Source organism: Pseudorca crassidens, chromosome 13 (assembly GCF_039906515.1).
Source record: "Pseudorca crassidens isolate mPseCra1 chromosome 13, mPseCra1.hap1, whole genome shotgun sequence".
Taxonomy (NCBI): Eukaryota; Metazoa; Chordata; class Mammalia; order Artiodactyla; family Delphinidae; genus Pseudorca; species Pseudorca crassidens.
Genome location: NC_090308.1, coordinates 59,404,713 through 59,413,464, shown reverse-complemented (window position 1 = coordinate 59,413,464; position 8,752 = coordinate 59,404,713). Strand labels below are relative to the sequence as shown.

At 36.4% G+C, this 8,752-nt stretch overlaps 1 pseudogene; it reads left to right on the top strand.

Moving 5' to 3' along the window:
- The first annotated feature begins 6,984 nt into the window (after nt 1–6,984).
- LOC137205031 (peptidyl-prolyl cis-trans isomerase E-like) lies at nt 6,985–8,055 on the top strand (annotated as a pseudogene).
- The last annotated feature ends 697 nt before the right edge of the window (nt 8,056–8,752 follow it).

Sequence of the window (8,752 nt, the reverse complement as noted above, 5' to 3'; positions counted from 1 at the left end):
GGCTTCTGCCTGCAATAGAGTGTTGAATCAGATATACATATGCTTAATGTACTAACTGTTTTAAAGATTGGCCATGGCTTATGCAAGATGAGAACAATCCTTAGAACATTTTAAAGGCTTCCTGCCACAAATTGCTTTTGCAATTTTCATTTCATTTTTAACTACAAAGTTAAGGCATCTTTAGTTATTTTTATTTTAAATTGCTCCTGCTGTTGTTCTCCTCCTAGGAAGTAGCCACTATTCTTTTTCCTTTCTCCTGGCCATTGTAATCTTTCTTACATGAATAAAAACAAAGTGGTTTATTTTAAAAAAGAGTTTTTAAATCCTCCCTTGCAGTTGTGGGGAAAATGACTTACCATTATCAAATTGAAAAAGGGATAATGTGGTGCAGTGACAAGTGAGTTTTATCAATGAGTGTTTTCCTTGGTGTTCTGGTTTTCCAGAAACTTTTTCTGCTGCATCCTTTAACATCTGTGCTGCAAAAGTTGATTCTGAAAACAAAGTAGATGTGGAAAGTCAGGTGATTGATCAGGCAAAAATTAAAAGTGGGAACCGGTGGCATAATCTCTTATTTTTTGGCCACAGGAGTCCTGATACAAATTAATTGTTTCTGTGATTCTTAGACCTTCATCAATCAGATGTAAATTATACCATGCATGATTGGCTGCCTTTCCACTTTCGAGTTTCCCATAGAGAGCTGTTGGCCGCCAACTGCTACAGAGGCACAGTGGAGCAGCATCCTGTCCTTGGCCGCTCTGGGACAACAAACAGAGCAATGGAGCTGACTTGCAACCACAATACCATGCCTGAGGATGCAGCCTGCACCCCTCCAGATTAATTTTTGTTTAGGGCACCAGAGACATTTTTTCATACCAGGTATAATGTTGTCAAACCTTGTGTGGCCAAGGTTTGATCTTTAAACATGGTTTCAGATCAATTTAAGAAGGATGCTAGAGCACAGAGCACCTAGCAGACAGCAAGATTGAACGTGAAATTAATCTCAAGATTGATTAGGGAAAAACAGTATAGATGCCCTCAGAACCAGGTTTCCTAAGATACTTTATGCACCTTTAGAGGCAGCAGTAATAATAATAGCTGAAACTTAATTAAAGTAGCATAAAAGACCTCAGCAAGGAGACCTTGTGACCACATTTGTAGCTGAGTACTGAATTTAGCCTCAAGAAATATGAGATCTACTTTTCATCTCACAGCAATTTACCATTTCAAAAAACTCGTATTAAGGAGGTGATTAGAAGCTGCAGAGTTGCCTTACTCCATATGTAAAGAAAGAAGGGTTTGAAAATGTAGAAGGGCACCTTTTCAAAGAAACATCACAATTAAAATTTAAACATATATTGGGAAATGAGAAAATTGGAATGACCTGGTTACATGAAATGTAGATTTTTCATCTTAAAGCATTCATTCAGATCTTCTTAGACTTGTCTTCACTGTAAATTATTTGTGTTTCAAATTATACACACACACACACACACACACACACACACACACATACACACACATATATATATATATATATATATATATATATAGCAAATGGTATTTGAAGAAGAAAGTGAATTGGCCCTCAGGGGCCCTTGGAATCAAGGACTAAGATTTCCTGGATTCAGATCTTGGCTTGGCCCCCGTGTGACTTTGACAAATTACTTAACCTCTTCAGTCTTTGGTTTGTTTATCTATAAAATGGACATAATAATAGTTTATATCTCAGTAGACTGTGCAGAATAAACGAGGTAATTTATTTCTAACAGTGCCTGATGCTTAGTAAATGTCAAATGCATGTAATCATTATTATTATTTTATATGTATTATCTCTACCTCATTTAAACCATTAAAAAAGTAAAAATTTCCCTTCTAAGAAATCATTTATTAATTGAAACATGAATACTTTCTTAGATAGGAATACCTTGTAGGTTTCTAGGAACACAATAACTATAAAATACAATTTTTGCTTCTGTAACTTATATCCAATTGCTATCGAGGGGTTCCTCTCTGATCATATTTTCAACTCTCATTTATGGTTAATAATGTTTATTTCACAGTGTTGGAGAATTATAGAAATAAATATTTGAATGAGATGACATTTGTGAAAGTAGTGAATGTTGGTTCACAGTAGGTTCTAAATAAATATTAGCCTTTTAGATACACAGCTGCCTTCTGTATAGGGAAGGGAACCAATGTTTAATGTTCCAAACAAAAAAACCCTATCTTTTACCATACCACTGAAGCTTGATATACTCCCATAAACCATACAAGAATTTCTTTTTTAAAAAATTTTTTTTTGCGTTATGTGGGCCTCTCACTGTTGTGGCCTCTCCCGTTGCAGAGCACAGGCTCCGGACGCGCAGGCTCAACGACCATGGCTCACAGGCCTAGCCGCTCTGTGGCATGTGGGATCTTCCAGGACCGGGGCACGAACCCATGTCCCCTGCATTGGCAGGCGGACTCTCAAACACTGTGCCACCAGGGAAGCCCAAGAATTTCTTTTTTAAACTTTTCTTTTTTGACCATGACCATTCTCTCCCAAGCACTTTGTGGTCACTACTTGAAGATGCCTGAGTGGTGGTATCCACTATGGTCTCTTACTGGGACCTTACAATGTGTCATTGGAGACAAGTGGACTCTGAGAAAGGCAGTAGAGTATGTAAAATGCCTCCTGGGTGCATAGGAAATCTTGCTATTATTGGCTGGTTGTTGGGAAGCAAGCACTCATGTTGAGAAATCTCACTTGGCAAGGTACTGCAGGTGGCTTCTTAGAGCTGATGGCAGCCTCCAACTGACAGCCAACAAGAAAATCAAACTCTCAGTACTACAACTGCAGGGAACTGAATGCTGCCCCAAACCATGTAATCAGGGAAGGAGATTCTTCTCCAGACTAGTTTTCAGATGAGAACACAGGCTTGGCCAACATCCTGTGAGACTGAACAGAGGACTCGGTTAAGCCATTCCCAGACTGTAGACCCCCAGAAATTGTGAGATAATAAATGTGGTTTTTTAAAAAGCCAATAAGTTTGTGGTAATTTGTCATATAGCAATAGATAAGCAATACAGATTTTTTTCTCATTTAATCTTAAGGCAGAGACTTTGCTTCAAAGGAAAGTGGCTTTTAATTTAGCATGAAAGATTTATTAGATTGAAAATTTCCAAGGTATACCAGGCGCATATACAACTATAGAAAACACACCTGCTTCAGTATCTATACCTAAAAAGATGAGTTTGAATCCTCACTCTGCCACTATTTGGTAGATATATTCTCTCTGAGCCTCAATTTCACTGCCTATAAAATGGTAAAAATACCGTCTATTTTTTTAGGATTATTCTAAGGATGGCCTGAGTTAGCCAACAAAAAATGTTTAGCATAGTACAAAGTTAATATCAGATGCTCAGTAAATGATGACTGTTTTATTAATAGTATATGGAGACTATCCTGTATTCTTAGGTTTTGTAGAATGCCAGTACATATGGGGAATCAAGGGGTAGATGTGAAAGCAGTAGCCACTGAATACATTCTTACAGTTTTTTGATCATGAAGACTTTTTGCTTTATGATGAAGAGATTTGATCCATTGATGTTTAATATAATGAGACACCATGTGATTATTTAAAAGATTGGTTTTTAAATAAAACCACGAAGAGGGTATTATCTGTTAAAGAAACTTTACTGTGTGAAAATCAAAGTCATGGATTATCAATAGAAGAAAAAAAGACAAAATGGTTAATACCTATTTACAATATTCATCAAAAACTTAACATTTTTTTTTTTTGAAGGACTCATCTGCTCTTTCCCTTCTATACCAGACACTTCTTCAGATCAACAGAGAAACTGTTACAAGAAATTCTGACTCTTTTTCTTTCACAAATAATGCAGCAAAACTTTTGTACATTGTACTTTTGAGATGCCAAGATATTTGGTTTTCACTTTATTGCTGAAATAAGCATTTTATACGTCTTTAAATGGCTTTTTCTTTAGATTGCAATATAACTAATTAAAGGTCCTTTCTTTTAGGAACTAAGATAAAAAATATGTTAATCATAGCAGCCAATAAAATATCTATTCAGTTACTTATTCATTTACTCATCAACACTGTTGAGTATCTTCCTCCTGCCACATACTGTCCCAGGTACTAGGAATGTGGTGGTAAAATACTCTAAACCATAACTTGTACCAATGTCACAGAATTTAAGCATTTTGATATCAATGGTAGTGCAGGCAAGATGAAGGGCGTTTGATTGGCTTACAAAAAACACTAAGATGTGACATGAAGCCATCTTGTTGTTGGCTTCATTTTATATATTTCCTGAAAGTCAAAGCCGTGCAGGGTAGCATAGTAAAATATAAACAAATGGTAGCATACAAATAAATACATACACACATATTTAATTGAGAGTAACAACTAGATTTTATTAATCAAGATTTTGCTGTAAAACCTGTTGGTTCTTTCCCATTTCCAAATAGTTGCGAAGCAAATAAATGTTAGCCATCCATGCATGATGTCATGATAATCAGTCTTTAAGTTCTGCTTGTTTTTGGTCCTTAGGCATATGAACCTATTTAATTTTCAGAGTTAAGGTTACAAGAAAGGTGTACATTTTATGTAAATATACATAAAATGTACATTTACTGCATATTGGTATGTAAGTATATATGAGTGGAAACAGAGATGCATCACACATATTTCTACAGAGCAGATGGCCGCAGGGGTAATTGGATTCAAAAGGACTGAAGGACTTTATAATAGGTTGTATATTCTCAAAATTATCTACTGCCCTTTCCAACTGGCCCCTCCCTGCTAGAGAATTATACTTTTCTATCCCATTGATGTCAGGCTTAGCATGAGATTGGCTTTGGTCAATGTATTGTGTTGAAAATGATGTGAATCACTTCCTTCCTAACGAAAGCTTTAAGAGCCATTTTGCAGCTGTGTATTACTCTTTTCCCTCTAAGTGAGACCACATGTTTCAATTAGCAGTTGTTCCTTCAATGTGGGTTCTTCAATGAAGAAGATATTGAGCAGAGCTGTAGCCAACCCACAAATGATAATGTGAGCAAAAATAAACATTTGTTGTTTTAAGTTATTGAAATTTGGGCTTTTTTTGTTACTTCAGCATAATTTAGTCTAAGCTAGAGTTTACAGACAACTACAATAGCTGAAATTGAATAGTTTCTGTGGGCCAAGAACAATATCTGTTAATTTCAAATTTGTCTCACATGATCTTCACAATAATTCCATGGGGTAGAAATGATCATATTCCCATTAACAACTGAGAAAACTGCAGCTCATCAAATTAGCTCAGGGCTGACTAATAAGATATATGGAATATGAATAAGAGTAAGTCTGGCTAATTTCTAAGTTTCACCCACAGAGTCCTGTCTCATGGAACTTTAGAATTAGATATCATACAGTGCAATATGTTCATTTTACAAAAGAGTCATCTCAGGTCCTCAGTTGTCTACTACCTAGATATAAAGCTGAAACTTAAACCATTAATCTCTATGAGCTAGAAATCAAACCTATAATCTCTCAGTCTAGTACTCCTGTGTGTGTATGTATCTACATATACATATGTAAAATTATACCTTTGTAAATATGGAATATAGGGTACATATATATTTATATGTCTTTTTGATATTAGAACGATAAACCTTTAGATTAAGAATTAATTCATAACATGTATTTTTACCAATATGATAGTGTAGTACCTAAATAAACAATGAAAATATTTTTGAGTTATTATTTTATATCCTATAGATATAGAATAATTTTGATTTATATTTTGTGGACTCTTGGTTATGATATAGTGTCACCTACTATGATTTTCCTTTTACTTGGAGTATAAAAATATAAATAGGATTATCCTATTTCTTAAGAAGACTTGAAATTTGATATTTTATTTCTTGCTTACTTTGTCATTATAATAGGACATTTGCTCTTTTTTCATCCAGTTAAAAACATGATTACATCGTATTTAGAGAAATAGTTTAGCTTTATTAAATGAAATATATAAATCCAGTTTTTCTATGTTAGAAATCAACTTAAAAAGAAAAGTTAAAAAATTCCATTTATAAAATCTTGCATTAGTAAACCATGTAAATATATAAATGTGCCATAAAGCCTATTAATAGGCATTTTGTTTACATATTTTTATCTCAATTATCTATGCCCACAGGACTCATTCAATCAATTTTTCACTAAGTAGTTTTCAAAATATAATTACTCTTATGGGTAGGACTATGAACAGCAGTGTCATTTACACTATAGTTCACTAATTGCACTTCGAAGCCATTATAATGAATTATACCAGTACATTCTTCAAGAAGATCAGTTAATGCTAATCATTTGTATCACATATATCACTTAGAAGAGATTCATCCATAAAAGTCTTTCCTTTATAGCCTCATTTCTTTTTAATTCTCTTGTAATGCAAGTTATAGCTGTAAATATATACAGCATGTGTTTTCTTAACCTGCTGATCTGTGGACTTTGATTCTAAGTACTGAAATCTAGAGACAAATAATATTTTATGGTAGGAGCAAAATTATTTACTTTGAGATCCTATGTAATAATTATTCTTACATAATTAAATAATTGCTATTTATAGTGATCTGTATTTGGATCAAATTTTAAGAGCTTAAATAAAATTTCATTTCCCCTAAATTTTTTTTTATCATCCTCTTCAGTGTTCCCCGACTATATTTTTACATTTTTCCTATGTTCAAGAAAGCTGGTATTTAATGTGTCTCTTAGTTAAAAATAAGTGACAAGAAGTTTTTTGTTTTTAAACCTACATATAATGGGAAGATTTTACAAATAATGAAGGCATACACTAGATTATAAGCATGCTGTTTTATCATAAAATGATTATAAAATAATTTTGTAGACCCACTATCACGACAGAAGATGACATAAATACATTGACAAAACTGTCAAAAACCTCCTTTAAAATATTACTCCTTGGTGAGAGCAAGATGGCCACTACCAAGCGAGTGTTGCGGACTTGCAGAGGAGGTGGATGACAAAGTTCTTCATGCTGCTTTTATCCCTTTTGGAGACAGCACAGATATCCAGATTCCCCTGGATTAGGAAACAGAAAAGCACCGAGGATTTGCTTTTGTTGCATTTGAGTTGGCAGAGGATGCTGCAGCAGCTGTAGACAACATGAATGAACCTGAGCTGTTTATATGGACAATTCGTGTCAATTTGGCAAAACCCATAAGGATTAAGGAAGGCTCTTCCAGACCAGTTTGGTCCGAGGATGGCTGGTTGAAGAAGTTTTCTGGGAAGACTCTTGAGGAGAATAAAGAAGAAGGGACAGAGCCTCCCAAAGTGGAAACCCAGGAGGGAGAGCCCGCTGTAAAAAAAGCCCAGTCAAACCCTCAGGTGTACATGGACATCAAGACTGAGAACAAGCCAGCAGGCTGAATCCAGATGCTCCTGGGTTCAGGCGTCGTTCCCATGACAGCAGAGAATTTCCACTGCCCGTGCACCCACGAGAAGGGCTTTGGCTTCAAGGGCAGCAGCTTCCACCATATCATCCCCCAGTTCATGTGCCAGGGCTGCGATTTCACCAACCACAAGGGCACTGGGGCAAGTCCACCTACGGGAGGAAGTTTGACGATGAAAACTTTATTCTCAAACACACGGGACCAGGCCTGCTCTCCATGGCCAACTCAGGCCCAAACACCAACGGTTCCCAGTTCTTCCTGACATGTGACAAGATGGATTGGCTGGATGGCAAGCACGTGGTATTTGGGGAGGTCACGGAAGGCCTGGACGTCTTGTGGCCAATTGAGGCCCAGGGCAGCAAGGACGGGAAATCCAAGCAGAAAGTCATCATCTCCGACTGTGGGGAGTACATGTGAGAGGGCAGCTGTCAGCCCAGGGAACCAGCACTCAAGGTGTCCCATTTGCAGCAAGCAGGGCTTTGTGTCCTGGCCCTTCCTCGGGGTCAGCATGGGGCAGCTCCTCTGCAGGCATGGCCTGGGCCTCCTCTGGCTCTTCCCCAAGTGTGGCCATGGGCCCGGGTGCCGCCCTCCCCACCGTGGACGGCCGTGCATGGCCTTTCCAGGCCACGGCCTCTCCTGGGTCCACCAATGTGACTCCTAGACGTTTTCCTTGGTAAAATAAATTATAGTTTTTGTAAAAAAAGAAAATATATACTACTCCTTTCTAAAATTTACCTATTAAGTGGTGTTTCTGTAACTGTTATGGAAATTGAGAAAGATTCTTGTGGGAATTCTTTTTGTTATTGTCACATATATTATATGAAAAGGTAAATATAATCTGAACACTGCAGAAGCTGATTCATTATGAAGTATTGATTTTCTATTCAAAACAATATTTTTTACAAATAATATAATTTCCTCTTAAGGAAAGAAAATTTATGTTGTCTATTGTCATAATTTGAATTTCTGACCTCATCTTGTAAAATCAGGAGTAGAAGATAAAAAAAAGATGGCTTTGGTGAGACTTTATGAGAGAGAGTGAAAGCTGACAATAATATATGGCTGATACTGTATAAAGTTCAGATTCCATACAAGATCGTATTTAATCCTTCGCCAAATAATGCTACTGTCCCCATTTTGTATATAGTGAAACAGGCTCAGAGAAGCAACTTGCCCATTATTACACAGTTGTAAGAGATAGCAGTGGGCTTTAAAACCATTAGCCCTACACCAGAATTGTAATCTCTGTGTTATACTGAATTTTGGTGATGTGGCTATAGCAGGTTATAGT